Here is a 20,849-nt window from a genome sequence, read left to right as displayed (position 1 = left end):
CTCTACAGCATGTGAAGGAACCACCTTCTTAACTGTTGGACCCACTATTGGTCTTGTCCGCTCAATCTGCCGGAGCCTATCTTCACATGCATGGGAAGTCCTTAACTCACTGAGGGTTTGAGACCCATGGGCTACCCTCACCTTGTTTAGCTGACAGATGAAGCCATTCCTGAGGTGTGGTTCCTGTCACATGGTGATAGCTTCTAGGAGCCACATATGGAAGCTGAAAGGTGCTGAAAGCCTACATCTCAACAGAAAGTGATCTGACCATAACAAGGGATTGATGTCAACGTCCCCCACTTCCAGATCCTCTTCCTGCCCAGTCTAGAAAACATGGTCCAGAATGTGACCTGCCACATATGTTGGACCATTGACATGTTGGGACAGCCCCATGTCATAATGACAGCCATGAAGTCCTGAGTCCACCTCAAAGCCAGTTGTCTCAGCATGGATATTGACGTCTCTCAAAACCAGGAGTCTGGGAGTCCTCAACATAGCCTTCAAGACCAGCTCTGTCAGCTCACGTAAGTAGCAAGGCAAGTGGTGAACCATCAGAATCCCTGACCTTCTGTACTGATCTGCACCAAGTACCAGGTGGGCACAGCTAGGTCAGACCAATTCCACCCAGCTCATGCACCCAGGTTTCAGAGATGCAGACCAGATTGGCCTCCTCATACACAATCAGATGATCAATGTCTTATTCAGAGCTGACCTATCATTCAGCAGCAACAGCCACAGACCTGAGGGTGGTCTGATAGGACAACCACAATTCCTCAGGTTGGAGGAGGAGCTGGCACACAGCAGTCACTGCCTGCCTGTGCTGTATGCCTCTTACCTGGCCTGCCCCACCTGTCACACCATACCTCTCCTTACTTTGAACTATTGCAATTGCACGCCCTATTATTCCCAGCTTCTCTCCTCCCAGACAAATCACCCTTTCCTCAGTAAAAACAACAACAATCCACACAAATGAAAAACAGTTAACCCGCCAACAATACCTCAACCTAAGATTTTGAAGCTGGAGTCAGTCAGGGCCCCATCCTTCAGCCAGATGGAAAAAGGCATGCAAGACAGGAAGGAGTTCCCTCAGGACTGATAGCCAAGATGATCTCCAACCTCTTTCCAGAAGGATAGTTTCCCAGCTTCCATTACAGTATCCTTTTTCAGCTCTCTGCTAGTGAGCTGGTTTCATTATACAGTCATACCTCGGGATAAATATGCTTCAGGTTGAGCGCTTTCAGTTTGTGCTCCGTGGCGACCCGGAAGTAACGGAGCACGTTACTGCTCGGTTTTGCCACTCGTGCATGCGCAGATGGTCAAAATGACGTCATGCGCATGCGTGGAAGCGGCAAAACGTGACCCACGCACGCACAGACGTGCTGTCGCATCTTACATTCTGTTCAGGATGCGAATGGGGCTCCAGAACGGATCCTGTTCGCATCCCGAGGTACCACTGTAGATGTCAAAACCACAGTCAGAATCTTGATCTCTTCAAGTCAGACCTTTGCACAAACAAGTCCCATTAAATACAGTGGGGTTTACTTCCTGGCTGTCATATTTCACCAACAGTGCCCATGCAGAAAATGGGTTCATTTATTGTTAAATCAATATGCTTCCTAAGGGAATCTTTCAAATCATTTACAAATAATGGCTGCACACCTTGAATCAGAGATACTGCACACAAACTGAATTGACATTATTGATTTCAGAAGTCCTCCTCCAAATTTACTGAGAGACAGATTTGACCCTATTGCTCAGAAACTGCTTATGCTGGAGATTAATGCTTAATACCTCTCGATAGGATGTTACTTTTTGCATATGCTTCAATGATCTGTTCCCTGGTTGTATTAGACTATAAAACCCACTGTATCTGAGCATTAAAAAGGAAATACCAAGGCAGCTACGGTACATCTGAAAGATTTTATATTAAATAAAAAACTGTCTCCAGATTTTGTTAGTAGAAAACCTTGTTTGTGATCACCAACCTGATACCCACTAACAGGAAGCACAAAGTAGGTTATTTGATACTGTTTAGAACCATCTGTCTAGTGTCAGTAGTTGATCCAATAGCAAAAATGATTTTGCTTATGTGTGTCTCTCCTGATGGCACTATATATCTCAAACTTCTGTTCCCATCTATTGCCTTGTGTCAGGGAACTGCCATCGCAACTAGCGGAGGAGGCAAGGCTCCACAGCGATGCTGGAGAGGGACCAAGCAGGGAAAGAGGCAGGTCTCCGGCTGGGGAAGATAATCAGCGCTACACCAGGGATAGAGGGGGGCCGATGGGGGAAGCAGAGAGGAGGCTCCAGGACTCTTCGCAGGAGACCAGCGAGGAGAGCACAGGTCCTCCGCTGCCCACACCCACCCTGCGCAGAAGACTTCCGCGCAGGGAAAGTAGGCAGCGACTTGGCGTCAAAGAGCTTCTTTGCTGGAAGAGGTTCAAGAAACGCCCACTGACGGATTCTGCCAGCGAATGAACAGCCACGGAGTGGATGGCTGTCCAGCGAGAAATGGTTTAACCAGGCAACCTAGCCCAGAGAGGCGGTAACTTACACACAAGCAACCCCTAAAGCCATTACACCTTGCTTTCCCATTCCCAAGATACAGCTACATATTTGTCCTATGGCCAGTTATATTCCAATCACTCCTCTTTTTCATTAGATTCTGGTGAACCCATGTAGGTCCAAAGAATGAGAGATAGACTGGATGGGAGCCAACAAACTACAGCTCAGGTGCGCAGAAATAATTGTAGAAGGCTTGCCTGTTCTGGGAGGTATCAACCAGAAATTCAGATCTGTAAAATCCTTTCCCATATTTAGAGCCTAATGTAATAACATGTCATAAAAGCTCGTTCCTGATTCTGCTAAATGTATACATTGATCCTGTCACTGAAGTTTCCTTTATATCCAGAAATTCACCACATGCTGTTTTGCACCACTGTGTAAAATCCTGTTCTCGCTAAGCATGTAGATTTAAATATCAACCAATGGAAAGTTACACTTCATGTAGCTAATGGTGGACTGTAGTCCAAAAGGGGAAGGGCACAATAAATCTGTTAGTCTTCAAGGGAGCCCTTTATAATAACAGCCAACCCTTTGAAATAATAATGAAAAACACAAATCAGCTCTCAATGCCCCCCTTCACCATTATCCAATTGCAAGCAGTGATTTTCCACTGCTGTGGTGCATGATTAAATGTAAAGAATCCATTCAACACACTATACACCATTTCAGTCTCTCCACAGAGAACGGAAAATCCCACCCCATTTGTTGTCTTGATACAGATATGAAATAGTAGGTTGACTGAAACTATAGAGCTTTCAAGTTACTGAATTCTACACTTATCTGAAACATTCTAGCTTTAATTATTTTGGACCTCACTGAAATTAGTTTGTGCAGATAAAAGAAACTGTAGAATTTTGCAGGGTGGTGAACTTGCTGCTTTTTTCATCTGTCTCACTGCTAACAGTACACTCAATAAACAGCTTGGTGACCCTTCAGCTCAATGCCCAAGGCTAGCACCCAGCTCTGCTACCACTGTTTCCTTCTCTCACTGTTCTGATGCAGAAGTACCGTGAATTATCCATCCTTCCTAACAGTACACATACATGCAATATCAGTCTCCACCCCATTGTTCTGCCCGGACACTGAGGTCCAGCACCGAGAGCCTTCTGGCGGTTCCTTCAGCAAAGCTACAGGGAAACAGGCAGAGGGCCTTCTCGATAGTGGCGCCCACCCTGTGGAATGCCCTCCCATCAGATGTCAAAGAGATAAACAACTACCTGACATTTAGAAGACATCTGAAGGCAGCCCTGTTTAGGGAAGTTTTTAATGTATGACATTTTAATGTATTTTTAATCTTTGTTGGAAGCTGCCCAGAGTGGCTGGGGAAACCCAGCCAGATGGGTGGGGTACAAATAAAAAAATATTATTATTATAATTCGCATTTCAGAAAAAATCCAATTGCTTAGTAAGCGTGAACATTGTTGAATATGGCAGCTGTCATTTCCTTAGCAGCAGCAATTATTATACATTAATTAGGCATTTAAACTGCATCACTTTAAATTAAGATGTGTCTTTCTGAGTTTAAGTCCCTATGAAAATTCTGTCATTGGTTTTAAATAAGCTTTTCTCCCCCTCTTTAAAAACCACTTTATTTTGTTTTTGGATTCAATTGATAGCCAGGTGAATGGCTACTAGTGCAATTCAATGTGCTGGTTATGACCTATAAATTTTATTTCAATTTTTCATTTCACTTTTAATTTGTATACCACCTATCTATATTACTATACGCAAGGTGATTTACAAGCTGAAGAAACAGCAACACATACAACAAAGATCACACACCTTATAACAATCTGCATTCATTTTGGCTCAGGTCCATGGAACTGGCCGAAATGACTGGCAGAATTCGAGACCTGGGAGAAGAAACAATCGAGGAGGACTGGAAAAAATTTAAGGACTATCTGGAAAAACACTATAAGCTGTATGAATGTTAAAAAATGCACCTTTTAGGAAAACTCTAGCTTCAGTAATGTTAAACTAAAGAAATGGAAATTAAGGCACAAGAAGTCTGAGATAGAATAAGGAAATAACTTTATTGTGTTTAAATGAAAATGCACATGATTCGGGTTATAACACATTTGAAATTGGGTAACATGATAAAACGAAGGATACAATAAGTAATGAAATACGTTAACAAATTGCTGATGTTATGTTCACAGAGAATGCAGGGTTGGGAGGATGTGGGAAAGTCCAGTAGATTTGGAAAAAAGAACAAGAAAATTTGTAATCTTTTTATTTTATTCTCATAACATGCTCTTTATTCTTTTTTCTGTATTTTACAAACTTAATAAAAAAATATTATAAAAAAAAAACATTTTGGCTCAGGTCAAGTTATCTGAAGGACCGTATTCCCTCATATGAACCTGCTTAGGCTTTGAGATATTTGGGGAAGGTCCTTCTCTCGATCCTGCAGCCTCACTGGCACACTTGGTAGGGACATGGGAGAGGGCCTTCTCAGTGGCTGCTCCCAGACTTTGAAACTCGCTCCCTAGAGAAACTAGACTGGGTCCCCATCTCACTCCTAAATGTGGATTATAAAATTTTTGCAGATATTCTGGCAAGTAGACTTAAAAAAGTATTAAATGAAGTGATCCATAAGGACCAGGCTGGCTTTCTCCCTGGTAGGCATTTGTTTGACAACACAAGAAACATTATTGACATTTTGGAACTTCTACAAACAAACCTTAACACTAGAGCGGCTTTAATCTTTATTGATGCAGAGAAGGCCTTTGATAATATTTCTTGGATGTTCATGAAGAAAAATTTGGAAGGGATGGGAGTGGGGCGGGGGTTTGAAAATGGTATAGAAGCAATCTACACAGAACAAAAAGCTAAATTGATAGTAAACAATGTGGTGACAGAGGAGTTTAAAATTGAAAAAGGGACACGTCAGGGGTGCCCCCTATCCCCCCTATTGTTCATCTCAGTTCTGGAGGTGTTGCTAAACATGATTAGAAAGGACCGGTTGGTTCAGGGAATTGAGGTCGGAGTGAAACAATATAAATTGAAAGCATTTGCAGATGACTTGGTATTAACACTTCAGGAACCAGTCTCCAGTACTAAAAGAGTGTTAGAATTAATTTCTGACTTTGGTCGGGTGGCGGGGTTTAAGTTAAATAAGCAAAAAACCAAGGTTTTAGCAAAAAACTTGACAGTTACAGAAACAGATGAGTTCTCTAAAGAAACGGAGTTGAATGTGGTTAAAAAAGTAAAATACCTAGGGGTGTATCTGACCTCCAAAAATTTGAATTTGTTTAAAGATAACTATGAGAAATGTTGGTCAGAAATCAAAAGAGATTTGGAAATATGGTCAAGATTGAAACTTTCCTTGTTAGGCCGAATAGCTGCTGTAAAGATGAATGTACTGCCGAAAATGTTATTTTTGTTTCAGGCCCTACAGATCGTGGACAAGGTGGAATGTTTTGGAAAGTGGCAGAAGGATATTTCTAAGTTTGTTTGGCAGGGCAAAAAGCCCCGAATAAAGTTTAAAATATTAACTGATGCGAAAGAAAGAGGGGGATTTGCCCTGCCAGACTTGAGGTTATATTATGAATCTGCAGCCTTCTGCTGGTTGAAAGATTGGATTTTATTGGAGAACACTGACGTCCTAGATCTGGAAGGGTTTGACAATGCGTTTGGGTGGCATGCATATTTGTGGTATGACAAGGTCAAAGCGCACAAATTGTTTAAAAATCATATTGTCAGAAGAGCAATTCTGATGGTCTGGACAAAATATAAAGACTTATTGGAGAGTAAGACTCCGAGGTGGCTCTCACCGGTGGAGGCCAAGGCACGTAAGAGACTCAACATGGAGGCCCATTGGCCTAAATATTGGGAAATAATTGAAAAAATTGGAGACAATTGGAGGTTGCTGAGCTTGGAAAAACTGAAAACTAAGGTACGAGACTGGCTGCACTATGCGCAAATTCAGGAGGTCTTTAAAATAGATAAAAAGGTTGGATTCCAGGTGGAAAAATCGAAACTAGAGACTGAATTGTTAGAGCCAAAAAGTAAACTACTTTCGAGAATGTATAACTTGCTGCTTAAGTGGAATACACAGGATGAGATAGTCAAATCCGCCATGATAAAATGGGCGCAGGATGTGGGGCACAACATTATGTTTGTAGACTGGGAAAGGTTATGGAACACCGGTTTGAAATTTACGGCATGCACTGCCTTGAAGGAAAATATTATGAAAATGGTATACCGGTGGTACATGACCCCAGTCAAGCTAGCTAAGATATATCATCTGTCTGACAATAAATGTTGGAAATGTGGAGAGGCGGAAGGGACATTCTTTCATCTCTGGTGGACCTGCCCGAAAGTGAAGGCCTTCTGGGAAATGATCCATAATGAACTAAAAAAGGTACTGAGATTTACCTTACCTAAGAAACCAGAGGCCTTCCTTCTGGGCATGGTAGACCAGAGAGTGCTTAAGAAGGACAGAACTTTTTTCATGTACGCTACCACAGCAGCAAGGATCCTGATTGCAAAATACTGGAAGACACAAGATTTACCCACGCTGGAGGAATGGCAATCTCAGTTGATGGACTATATGGAATTGGCTGAAATGACTGGCAGAATCCGAGACTTGGGAGAAGAAACAATTGAGGAGGACTGGAAAAAGTTTAAGGACTATTTGAAAAAACACTATAAGCTGTATGAATGTTAAAAAAAATGCACCTTTCAGGAAACTCTAGCTTCAGCAAATGTAAGTTAATGAAATGAAAATTAAGACACAAGAATTTAGAGGTAAAATAATGAAATAACTTTATTGTGTTTAATACAAAGCATACAAGAATTGGGTTATAGTAAAATTGAAATAAGGGAACATGATAAAATGGAAGATACAAAAAGTTTTGAAATAAGTTAACAAATTGCTGATGTTTTATATGACAGGGAATGCAGGGTTTGGAGGATGTGGGGAAGTCCTTTAGATTGGATGGAAAAAGAACATGGAAATTTGTTATTCTTCTATTCTATTTTCTTATAACTATCCTTTATTCTTTTTTCTGTATTTCTTAAAATTAATAAAAATATTTTTTTAAAAAATGAGAAACTAGACTGGGTCCCACCTTGTTGTCCTTCCGTCGGCAGGTGAAGACCTTATCTGTAAGGCACCTTGAGTCAGAAAAAAAGCTGGACAATAAACAAATAAATACATAAAGTGAGTGATGGTAAAGAATGGATCTGTGGCTGACAGAGTTAAGTACACAGGTTTGTGCAACTTGAGACAAATTAATATCAATTCATCATTACAACTCCAACAGCCAGTGATTGCATTCACATGTAGCATTAAGCAATGGTTTGGAGATATAATGGTGAGCTTCCAGAAGCTCAAGAGAAGCCTCTGTCTGTCATGTCCCCTCCTTCCCTCTTCTCCTTTCACACAGCTGGGAGGATTCCTGCTGCGTTTAGTTTCACTTTTAATGAATATTGGCTTAGTATTACGTATGAACCAGGTAACCTGGTTTAGAACAAAGCATTTATTTTTGATTACTAAAGAAACCAACTTCAAACAATAGATTCTGAAGTCGGCTGGCATAACTATCATTTGTTTTAAAGCATGGTCTATTGTTATGTGGAAACCACGTCAATAAATTGCACAGGATGAAGACCTCACTTCTCAACAGAAGCAGCCAGCATGGGAGGGTGCTGCTCCTCACTAGACCTCCAGCTGATCGTGTTACTACTGCTTACCAGGAGGTAGAGGGGGATGGGTGAAGCAGTCCTGAGACTGGAGCAGTGCAAATATACTGGTAAGTCAATCCAGTCCTCCCAACTGCAAGTGCAATGGCACCATGCCAGACTTGTGCTACCTCACCCCTTCTTCTTCATCGTCTGGTAAGCAGCAGCAACACAATGACAGTCAAGTGAGCAGTGCTGCCTCATCACACCAACTGATTTCAAAACTCTCTCTGAGGAAAATCCTTGTTCCAAGAAAAGTATCTGGCATCATTCCCAGTACATGGATTTAGAAGAAGACAAAACTAACTTTTTCTTTTTTCAGCTCACACAAATTTGGTTTTCTTAGGACATTGAGTTGTTCATAAAAAATATCAGAGTATTGTTTGCAGTTCATGGGCTATTAACCTCACTGTTCACAATGTTTTCATTTGTACCCAGACAGCTGTGTTTGCAGATATGTGTATCTGCAAACTGAGGCTATCACCTCATGCATCTTGTCCATGAAAGCTTCTCTCACAATAAAGCTGTTTTTAAAGTTCCACAAGATGACTTCTTTGGAATTGTACAAAGAAAGATACCTCTTTAGAACTAATCTAACATTATCTCAAATAACTCTCTGCTATTTTCTGCTAGCTTGATTCTTAATGCCACAATTATTATTTTTGAAGAGTTGCGGCTGATTCAAGAATACTGTGCATAATAATTTCTAATCTTATGGTTATGACTCATCAGAGCTGTACAGAAATCCTCAGAATAACCCAAAGGCTTTTTTTCTCTGCAGTGGGAGCAGAAAACTATAATTATTATTTTCAGGAAAAACATGGTATAATTTTAAAGAAACCATCATACTATATTTTCCGCCCTGGTACACTTCTGTCATAGTCAGCACTTCTATGTGATAAGCCATGTGGTTCAATAGGGAGCCATTTGACATCTGATCTTGATCCATATGGAGAAGAAGTACTTGTAGCAATAGAATGGATTTCATGAAAAGCCACAATGACCCTGAACCAAAAACAAAACATTAATCATCACCCGTTTGTCTGTTCCACAGAACTGGATTAATATATATGATACTCACAAAGAACTTCACATTTTATTAGGCTTATGAAACAAAGACTAATTTGCCAGGGGCAAATTAGAAAGAAAATATAAGCTTCATTAAGGGAGATTAATTCAGAATAGACAAGCAGCAATGCTGGAAACCTCTCAAAGTAGAGAATGAATTACTGTGTTGTCAGCAATAAGCCAGCTGTCAGATCTCCATCATCCAGGTCAGTAAACAAATGAAAACATACATAAGGGCTTCCACCAGCTAGCTGACACTGATGTCTGAGGCATGTCTTAACACACCTTAAATCCCTAAAGTTAGCATATGCAAATCCATAAAGAGTTGCTTAACATTCACATTCCTGAGCAAGGATATATTTAAAACCACCGCAAGGGAGGGGTAAAACGCCTTATTACCATAGAATCAGTGCACAGGGTTTATTACAGAGTAACATAAAGAACATGAAAGCTGATTCGTATAGTCAGATTCACAACCTAAGTGGGAGAAATATCAGAGGAAGAGACAAAGGATATAAGAGAAATGAATTGCCATGTCTAGAATTACACTCCCTTTGGTTTCATGTAAGGCTGCCTCATGGGATGAACATGGAACATTTTTCTGGAAGTGAAGAATTATTGGCCTCTGGACTGGCCCTGCCCATCCAGGCAGACCGCTGGCCCCTCAAGAACAGGAAGGGGATGGGTTGCAGCTCAATGGTACAGCGCATGCTTTCAGGCAAGGTTGGGAAAGATCTGAAACCCTGGACGCAGCCTACTTCCAATCAGTGCTGAACTAGATAGGCAAATTGTCTGACTTAGTATAAGGTTGCTTTCTACGATTCTATGTAGGGGGAATAAATAGAAGAAGAAGAAGAAGAAGAAGAAGAAGAAGAAGAAGAAGAAGAAGAGTTTGGATTTGATATCCCGCCTTTCACTCCCTTTAAGGAGTCTCAAAGCGGCTAACATTCTCCTTTCCCTTCCTCCCCCACAATAAACACTCTGTGAGGTGAGTGGGGCTGAGAGACTTCAGAGAAGTGTGACTAGCCCAAGGTCACCCAGCAGCTGCATGTGGAGGAGCGGAGACGCGAACCCGGTTCCCCAGATTACGAGACTACCGCTCTTAACCACTACACCACACTGGCTCCCTTATGGACTGGGACAAGTTTTTTCCTAACAAGTTCTTATTTGGACTTAACTAACTAAGGTTAAGGGGTGATAAGATAGCCATGTTCAAATATATAAAAGGATGTCACATAGAGGAGGGAGAAAGGTTGTTTTCTGCTGCTCCAGAGAAGCGGACACGGAGCAATGGATCCAAACTACAAGAAAGAAGATTCCACCTAAACATTAGGAAGAACTTCCTGACAGTAAGAGCTGCTTGACAGTGGAATTTGCTGCCAAGGAGTGTGGTGGAGTCTCCTTCTTTGGAGGTCTTTAAGCAGAGGCTTGACAACCATATGTCAGGAGTGCTCTGATGGTGTTTCCTGCTTGGCAGGGGGTTGGACTCGATGGCCCTTGTGGTCTCTTCCAACTCTATGATTCTATGATTCTATGATTCCAGTGTGTTCCTCAGTGCTGAGCCTTGACGATGTGTAAAACAGGCTTTCTTTTTGTTCACAGTGATAATGCTTACAATCTTTTATTGTCATTTGTCCATGTCTTCCTAACTCTACAAATGGCAATACCCTGGAGGAAATGTTGGAGAAAGATGCCTGCAACATCTATAACTGTGTTGCTTCTTGAAGCCGTAAAATGTATAGAGATATACTTTAAAAAAACAGGTGCCAACATGATCCTTTGGATCTTCATAAAATGAACCTGGCTTCCTTCCACTGTTGCTCTTTGAATGACACCTATAACTACCTTCAGGGGATGGCTTTCCTATTAGAGTGAGGCATCTGCCTCAATGGATGCTGAGGAGCAGCAGCAAAGTGTTGGAGGACAGAGCAGTGTGCTCTATGTGGACTGCCATTTGCCTCCTAAAGCTGTTGACCTTAGGTGCAATGAAGGATACTGTCCTGTCACCAATTTTGAAGTATGATTCAGCTGCCAGTCCAGTTAGTTTCTGAATATGAAAGGAGGACTATCTTCTTCATTTCAGGCCACAAAATGCCTTGGGTTGGCCCCTGCCTACCTCTGCAGCACATGCTGATCATCTCATTGGTTTGGCCCTTTCGATGCTTCTGGTGAGTTGTGCGCCAATTGCTTGTCGGTTCGTTTATGTTCGTATGATTATACAAACATCTTCTGTATAATTAAGGGTTGTTTCTAATTCTGCCATTCTGCTTGTGGAATAGATTTGTGAGTGCGCAACAGAACTTCCCACTCCTTTCCTCCTTAAATCTGCTCCAGAGGGTTGGCGGACTCTCCAGAGCAGATTTGGGGGGCATCCAGGGAGAGGAGAGGAAGGGAAAGTTCTGTTACATGAATGGAACTTGGCACATGTGCAGCATTGACTACAACTCTATGTATTTATATAAAACATGGTGCCACGTGATCTCCTGACATTCAGTCTTTGTATGTGTGACAATAACACAGTGAATGAACTTTCCACAGATGACTGGCTCCTGTTTGTACATATGTTTACACCAGTGGTGCTGCTAGAACCATATGAATTTTATAATTCCCACATGCCCTGAATGTGATGTGCTGTCATATCCAAATGATAGACTGGGAGACGTTATGGAAAACAGATCTGAAATTTACGGCATGTTGTACACTGAAAGAAAATTATATGCGAATAATGTACCGGTGGTATTTGACTCCAGTTCAGTTAGCAAAAATGTACAAAACGAGTTTAAATAGGTGCTGGAAATGTAAAGAAAAAGAAGGTACCTTTTATTGTATGTGGTGAATGTGTAAAGTAATAAAAAAATTCTGGGAGATGATATATAATGAATTGAAAAAAAAGTTTAAAGTAACTTTTGTTAAAAAATAGAAGCCTTTTTACTAGAAATTACAGAAAAGACTGTTTATGTATGCGGCAACAGCCTCATAGATGCTATTAGCCCAGAGATGGAAGGAAGAAACAACCCCGAGTAGAGAAGAATGGCAAACCAAGTTGATGGACTATGCCAAAATGGCAAAACTAACTGGGAAGCTCAGAAATCAAGAAGACAAGAACTTTTAAAAAGAATGGGGAAAGTTTATGATTAATTTAAGAGACCAGTGTAAGCAGGTTAAAACATTGGCAGGATTTTAACCACACTTGTAAGGTAATGGAAAGTTTGGTTAATTTGGAAGGACAAAAATTTGGACAAGTATTGATATACAGTTGCAAATATTATTATTTGGACCCATGGAAGGGATGGGGGGAAGTCAGGAGATTCAGAGTAGTATTTTTCGCTCCATAAGGCACACCAGACCATAAGGCGCACCTAGTTTTTAAAGGAGGAAATCAAGAAAAAAAATCTTATCCATCCCACTCGCTGTCTTGGCTTCTGCCATAGCCACGTGCAGCCTCTCCTGGCCAGAAGGGCTGTGTGCGGCTAAAGAAGCCAAGACAGTGAGCAGGATCCATCCCGCTCGCTGTCTTGGCTTCCTCTTTAGCCCCACGCAACCTCTCCAGCCGGGAGAGGCTGCGCGCGGCTAAAGAAGCCATAGCTGTGCGCAGCCTTTCCCGGCTGGAGGGGCTGCATGCGGCTATGGCAATACCCCTGCCTCCCGCAAAAGCCCACAGGAGCCGCACACTCCTTAAAGGGCTTTTCTACGAGGAGGGAGAAGGGACTGACTGGCCGCGTCAGTCCCTTCTCCCTCCTGGGGAAAAGCCCGCAAGAGCCGCGTGGAGCTTGTGTGCAACTCTTTGAAGCTTTTCCTGCCTGCCTCCCCCCTGCATTCGCTCCATAAGATGTACACACATTTCCCCTTACTTTTTAGGAGGGAAAAAGTGTGTCTTATGGAGTGAAAAATACAGTAATATCGAAATTTGGATTTTGAATTGTGTTTTTTTTTAAATGTATGTTTATATTTTTTAAAAATCAAATGATAAAAATTATAAAAAAGAATGTGATGTTCTGTCTCTGTAATTTGTGTATGATAAAAAAAAGTATACAAACCTATTTTTGCACCTGCATGGTTGGCATGACTAAGCATCCAATCCTGGGCAGTATCCACTATATTTGTGCATACTGAGAGGTTGCTAACTTTCATCCTTTGGTTATCCCAGGCCTATCTAATCAGTTTGTAAGCAAAACAGATTAAAAAATGGTCAGTCAGAGAATGATGCATTGTGATAAATGATCCTGTGGGCACATGGACAGAAAAGGAATGTTGCACCAAAAAATAAATAAACGAAAGTTCCCTAGGTGCACTTCAGAAGCATGTATGTGCTAAAAAAAAGGGCAATGATTTGAAAGCTTGGAATATAGGAGACCTATTTGGTCCCAAATTTTCATTCATAAATCTCACTCAGTTCCAAATTGCAGTGGGGCCATGCCTCTCATCATTAATTTAGATTCTTCTGATGATAATTACCTCACGTTAAATTATACTCACTGTAATTGTCTGAGAAAATTGGTGATTGGGAAACATGCTATACTGTAATTGTAATGCATCTCCCAAGGTATGTTAAAAGTATGCTTTAAGCTGTCACAAACAAGCAACACCTTTTCTTACCTTTCAATCTCTTTGATGTTTACATACCTGCTAGAACTTATGCAAATCTCTGTTTAAAGACACACATCCTGGCAACACCCCCGAAAGCTGTTATTAGTTTTAAGCATCAATTTAGGAAATGACTTGAGACTTATTAATATGCTCAGTATTACACAGATAGTTCATGGCAGCAAAAGGAATTAAGTTTAGTAATGTAATTTTGGGAAAGCGTGTTCTCCTTCATGGAGAGCACGTGTTGCGGTGGGGGCTGCCAGGACACTCCAAAGTTGGAGGGCGGGCTAATTGATTGTTGGCCACTGATGCGATTGGGGCTTCCCTTGTTGTTGGGAAGAAGTTAATGTTGCCATTTATTGATTGACAGCCAGAAATAGTAAAACTCCTTGCACGAGGCTAGGGCTTCCTCTTTTCGCCCGTGCAGTGGATTGCCCGTCCCTCCCTCCCTAGAATAGGGTTGTTCGCTTTGACTTTGCTATGCCTGTCATGGGGTCGTCTGCTTTGGAGCGGGGGCCTGGTAGGAATTTTGTCCATCTGGCTGATTGGCTGGGGCCATTTGGTTTTTGCCTACTGCGTAGCAAATCGTCACAACTTGTAAGGTTCGCGGTTAGGCATTGGTTTATGGTTTGGTTAGTTGAGGGGCATGGATTGGCTGTGCCTGCCCCTCTAATGCTGCTACTGCAAGGGATTCCGTTAAAGGAATTGGGGGCTAACTATTGCTTGTCCACTCTGTCAAGGGGGCTCAGGCCATAGCAATGAGCTCCTGGTTGCATTTGGGGTGAGGGCAAGTTCCCTGCTCCGCGTAACCCCCAAGTGTATTCCCCCATTCTGACTTTTGCATCGTGCAGAATGTCAGTCTGTCCCCCATGGTGGGGGCAGATAGTCGCAACCAATGCCTACGCAACCACTCACAAATTTGTATTTTAATAAAGTTGTGGCCAAAATTATGCCAAAAATCTTAAACAAAAATTTCTGTGTGATGTGTGAGTTATTGGGGTGGACCTGGGGACCTCGACATGCAAAAGAGATCTAGCTTTCGAGCTTTCACTTGTTTTGATCGTATCCATCTCTCTATTTAAGCCAGTTGTTTTTAGGCCAGCTAATCTAAAGTAGCAAATGTTTGAATGTGAAAAAAATGTCAAAAGGACAATAAGTATTGTGGGGTGTAATGAATATACTCAATTATTTTAGATAGAGCTTTGACCAAAAATCCACATCAACTATTGGCTGTAAACAAAAAGTTATCCATTTTTCATCTTTTAACAATCCTGTTGTCTGCCAAAAAAGCTGAATGGTACAAGGACAGAAGTAGTCAGTGGGGGCTTCCTGTAATTGAATGGATAAGCAGAAATAGGATGCAGTCAGCATTTCCAAACTATAGAACGTGTAATTCAGCAGGCAAAACTATGTAACTGCAATGTGCTTCTAGCACTACTACTTGCCTGCATTTTGTTTCTTTTAATCATTTTAAAATATTTTTGTTTTGCAATTTTAGTATTTATAATTTGTTAGATGCTTTGAATATTTTACATGGAAAAGAGTGATGTAGTAGCAAATACCAAAAGCTATCCCAGAAACATTACACCAGCAGGTAGAAGAAAACACATAACTGGGAAACATATCATCTGGCAGAACAGAAATATTTTTAATTTATGTCCAAAAGTGGCCAAAGAAAATGTCATTCATATTTTGTAGGGGCGGGGGCTAGTAACAAAATCATCCAAAGAAACTTGAATTATTCATAGGGGGTACTACTGGCGGACCTACATTTTGGGGGGCCTGAAAATTGAACTGTTATGAGGCCCCCTTCGCAACCAGCAATGAGTTCTGGGTAACCACTGTTATCTTCTTCAATGGAATTGTTCCATGACGAATCACCACACCCTTACAACATCTGTGCCACTGAATCTCAAACTATGATATTGTTGAAATCTATACAACAAAAAATTGATCAATTTCAATCGTGCAACTCAAATTGGGTCTACTAGACCCAATTTTGAATCTTAAGCTTCATTAGTTTCATAGTAGATATGCCCCCCCCCGGGGGGGAGGGTACTTGACTACCAACAAACCGATAAGTGAGAATAAATGAGATCACTTGACTACCGACAAAACAAAACCTCTCTCCCTCTCCCCAGACAGCAGCCTCAAATTCTCCAGTATAGGTAAGGAAGGAGAGGAAGGATGAAATAAAATCACATTTGGCGTTCCCACTCCAAAAACAGAATCTGTGAACAATACCCAGTATCAGAGACAGCAGTGATTCCTTTTTTTCAGTACTTTTTTTTAAAAAAAACCCTCTGCCGATTACAGTTGTGTAATTACTCTCTGCAGCTCCCTGTTCCTGCAACTTGTAACAGAGTTCATGGTACAGTTCTGCTTCTGAACAGTGTGTGAATTGAGCATGTCAAAGTTCATTTTGATAAGGGTTTATCCTTTAACCACAAACCGCCCGTCAAGCAGCAGTTCCTTTAACAGTTTCGAGTTTCAGCGTTTTAGTTTCTTGGTGGCGTAAGAAGTACAGCTACAATAGCAACACCCACAAATGTATTCATTTATCCTGTTCATTTGCATTCTTTATGGATTTTTATAATTTTGGAGTCCTTCCAATGATGTTCCCCTTTTCACATGTTCAAATTAGAGTCGACTGAATGCACATAGACTGGGGTAGTGGCCTGCTGCTGTGATTCCACTCTTCCCTCATCTGCCTTTCCAAGAGTTCAAAATGGCTTGCATCCATTGGCAGAGGAAAGGGGGTGTGGTAGATGCGGTTGGCCCAGGCGTCATCCCTGAGGGGGGTGGGGCGGCGATCTCACCCCCTCAGGGATGACGCCTGGGCCAACCGCCGCCCCACCCCCCTGGGATGTTCACCCTGCCCCTGCGGGTGGCTAGCCCTGCCTCCAGGTGCACAGCATGTGCGCCGCTCCGGGTGCTGGAGCAGCTAGCTCCGCCTCTGCTTACATCACACACATAAAATGTCAAAAATTAAATTAAAAATATGAGAAAACCATGGCATTTGTTCTCCTGGTAGCTGAATCCAGTGCATACTCTTTCCACTTGATGGTTACGCCAGGTTGTCTGTGGATGTTTCATTAATGCTACTGGACTCAGTTAACTTTGAACTCCTTCCCACTCTATGATTATCATGAGCAACTTAAAATGCAGCTAGGTCATTCTTTTTCTCAGTTCAGATCGAACCTGCTTTGGGGCAAAATGCGTCAAAATACAGTATTTCATAAAGAACCCCACAGAATAGATATGGATTGTGCGGCCGACCTCGTGTGTACACTACTTCCCAAACCAGTGTTGGGAACACTGTGGGTGCAGAGAAAAACAGGACTGTGTACACAGCCCAGGCAAATGATTATCTTGATTAACCAGGTAAATGATTATGTTAATAAGGTAAAGGTAAAGGTACCCCTGCCCGTACGGGCCAGTCTTGCCAGACTCTGGGGTTGTGCGCCCATCTCACTCAAGAGGCCAGGGGCCAGCGCTGTCCGAGGACACTTCCGGGTCACGTGGCCAGTGTGACATCGCTGCTCTGGCGAGCCAGAGCTGCACACGGAAACACCGTTTACCTTCCCGCTAGAAAGCGGTCCCTATTTATCTACTTGCACCCGAGGGTGCTTTCGAACTGCTAGGTTGGCAGGCGCTGGGACCGAGCAACGGGAGCGCACCCCGCCGCGGGGATTCGAACCACCGACCTTTCGATCGGCAAGCCCTAGGCGCTGAGGCTTTTACCCACAGCGCCACCCGCGCCCCCCGATTATGTTAATAGAATTAAGCAATTATAACTACTGATGTTTCCAGAACACTTTAGTAACGATTGGGGGGAATTTATAGTATAAATCAGAGTGCATATCAAATCCTATTTTCAGTGTCACTATAAGCATATTATGCAAACACGTCTTTAGCATTCTGAATTTCAGTATGAGGCAGTAGTTTCGCTAGATAGTAGTATTTTGGAAGGCAATGACGTAGGTGTCTGTTTTTTTGTTTGTTTGTTTTTTTGCTTGATCAGCTTTATCACATGCCATTTATGGAGCTCTCCCGGAATTCCTCTGAAGGTTCTTTCTGAAGGCGTGTGGCGATACTCGTCAAGAACAGTTTGGGAAATGACTCAAAAGCGGCACACAACTGATGCCTTGTTCTAGCAACAGTGTTGGGACTCTCTTCGGAATCTCTCCAGTATTCTGCCTTGATGACTTGCCTAATTCCAGTTATTTAGTATGTGAGACGTGTATGACAAATACGTCACGGACAAAGTTCATTTTACTAATTGTTTGTCCTTTGACCAAACCACACACACACAAGTGAAACTGCAAATCATTTGGCAGCATCAGGTTTCTCTTTTATGGTATGTTTTCTTTGGATTTACGTTTCCTGGTGGAATAAGAAGTACAGCTACACAGAAGTAATCCTCCACCTTCCTTCTAGAGTCTGTAATAAATCCTTTGTCCCTTTGCTTTCATTCTTCCTGGGTTCTTTTTCATCTATTGTTTGGCTAGCTGACTAGACTAATTTCATTATTTTTTTGTGGGAAATGGTAGTGGTGATGAGATCCATCAATGCCAATCTTTGATACAAATGATGTATTTTAAGAATGTATGTTGTGTGTGTGATCATAACACTAGATTTCCCTTCCTTTACCTAGCACCATCCAGATGTTTGGGGCTCCCATAAGATGTGTTGGCTGAGTGTGATGGAAGTTAGGAGTCCAAAACATCTGTATTGGACTGGGTTGGAGAAGGCTGCTGTAGATAGAACAAAACAGGGTCAGAGTTCCAGAATACAGTGGTGGGTTACAAACACCTCAGGTTACAAACACTTCAGGTTACAGACTCCGCTAACCTGGAAGTAGTACCTCGAGTTAAGAACGTTACCTCAGGATGAGAACAGAAATTGTGTGGTGGCGGCGTGGCAGCAGCGGGAGGCCCCATTAGCTAAAGTGGTGCTTCAGGTTAAGAACAGTTTCAGGTTAAGAATGGACCTCTGAAATGAATTAAGTTCATAACCAGAGGTACCACTGTACCAGGTACTGTATTTTATTTTTTAATGTGTGCAAGGGCTCTAAGTAGCCTTTGTGCATACTGAAAAATCCAATATTTACTGGTTGGTGGAATGACAGAATGGAAGGGGTGGGACTATAGGCACATAACTTTTCTCAATCTGAACACTTCATGTCATTGGCATGATGGGAAAAAGTGCACACACTCTCTAAAAAACAGTAACATGTGACTTGTTATGTGGATAGTCCTCTATAATTTCATTATAGGTTTTCATTTTACAAAAACATCATTGAAAATAGCACCTATAGCACTATAAACGTAAGGGTCCATGGTGACAGCACTAGAAGAATAGGGAAGAAAAGGGCAAAGTCAGTTCTGATGAGGTTTGATGCTGGACCTCACAGGGAACATATACATGCTCTAGTGAGAGGCAAAGGGTAAACAATTGCTTGGCTCATTCTGATTTGGATACTGTAGTTGATATAAATCTGGTGGATGTAACTTTGGCCTCTGCTTGTTCATGTTTAATGGATACCTTTCAATTTGTACAGTCTGAAGATGTGCATAAGATCCTTGGTAATGTGAGAGCTACCACATGTGCTAGATCCTTGTCCTTCCTGGCTCATCGAAAGGGCCAGCGGAGGTGTGGCTGAGTGGGTGAAGGGGGTGGTCAATGACTCCTTACAACAAGGCAGGGCTGTGGTGAGCCTAAAGGTGGCAATTCTGTAATAGGGGCTGAGAACCCTTAACTGGGTGCTCTTAGTACTCATACCATTCTATATTTCCTAGGAAGCATTTAAGAAGCCCTTGCAGTTAAACTGATAGAGCTCTTTATAGTAGACATACTCAATGTGGGAACCAGGACATCTTTAGAAGTAACTGCTAAGGGAAGTATATTCTTCTTCACCTATTCTACTTTGCAGAATGGTCTCTTCCATTGTTCCCAAAGCAAAATATTTGCATAAGCCAGAGTTCCCTAATGTGGTGCTCTTGCATACCCTCCAACATTTCTGCATTGCAGATAGGAAGTCCCATTCCATAATGATAATTTTACTATTTATACCTCACACATCTTATTGGGTTGCCCCAGCCACTCTTAGCAGCTTCAAACATATATAAAAACATAATAAAACATTAAACATTTTTTAAAAAAACTTCTGTATACAGGATTGCCTTCAGATGGCTTGGAGGGGTTGAATAACTCCATACCCTCCAACATTTCTCCTTGAAAATAGGGACATCCTGCCATACTCTCCAACATTTCTCCAATGCAAAAAGGGACATCCTTAGGAAAAGTGGGACATTCCAGGATCAAATCAGAAACCAGGATGGCTTCTCTAAATCAGGGACCTACCTGGAAAATAGGGACACTTGGAGAGTCTGCTCTTGAGGTTTTTGCCTGGTTCCTACAAAGCTCCCGAGCCCCCCACCCACTCACTGCCCCCTAAGCAGAAGATGGTGAAGGTCATTATCTTCCTCTCCCTTGAGAAGCACATAGAGCTGAAGTAGGAAATGGGAAGACTGATACCTTTTCCCACTTCATTTTTCAACTCTGTTTGCTTTCTAAGGCTCAGATTACCGTAGTTCTTCTGGAGTGGACTTATATCAAGATTGCCTGGAAAAGCAAAGTACAGTATAATTGTGCATTTGCATAGGGGGCTGACCTAGTGATGGAGGACAGAAGTGACCAGAGAGGATGGTGCCCACAGCACTTGCTCAAAAATCCAAATCTGCCCATGGGCCTAAAAAGGTTAGCCACCCCTGGTAAACTTTCAAATTGTGTTGTGCTCTTTAAAACCCCTGTTTTAGATTCAATGCAAGAAAACAGGGGACCTTCAAAGAAGGACATTCCTTAAATAAACCAATCTGAATATTTAAGAAGGAATCCTTATTGCTCAGCATCTCTGTGACTACTTAAAACAATTGAGC

At 42.0% G+C, this 20,849-nt stretch overlaps 1 long non-coding RNA gene across 2 annotated transcripts; it reads left to right on the top strand.

Annotated features, from left to right (window-relative positions):
• The first annotated feature begins 459 nt into the window (after window positions 1-459).
• Window positions 460-8,827, top strand: LOC310842739. Of its 2 annotated transcripts, none has more exons than XR_014563329.1 (3): window positions 460-594; window positions 2,663-2,733; window positions 8,696-8,827. It is a non-coding gene; the product is annotated as an uncharacterized lncRNA (long non-coding RNA). The 2 variants fall into 2 exon arrangements; XR_014563330.1 differs by having other exon boundaries at window positions 8,692-8,827.
• Window positions 8,828-20,849: the final 12,022 nt, after the last annotated feature.

This window comes from Podarcis gaigeae (genome assembly GCF_964106915.1).
Source record: "Podarcis gaigeae genome assembly, chromosome: 4".
NCBI lineage: Eukaryota > Metazoa > Chordata > Lepidosauria > Squamata > Lacertidae > Podarcis > Podarcis gaigeae.
Note: the sequence above shows the minus strand (reverse complement) of the source record. Positions and strands in the feature narration are given on the sequence as shown.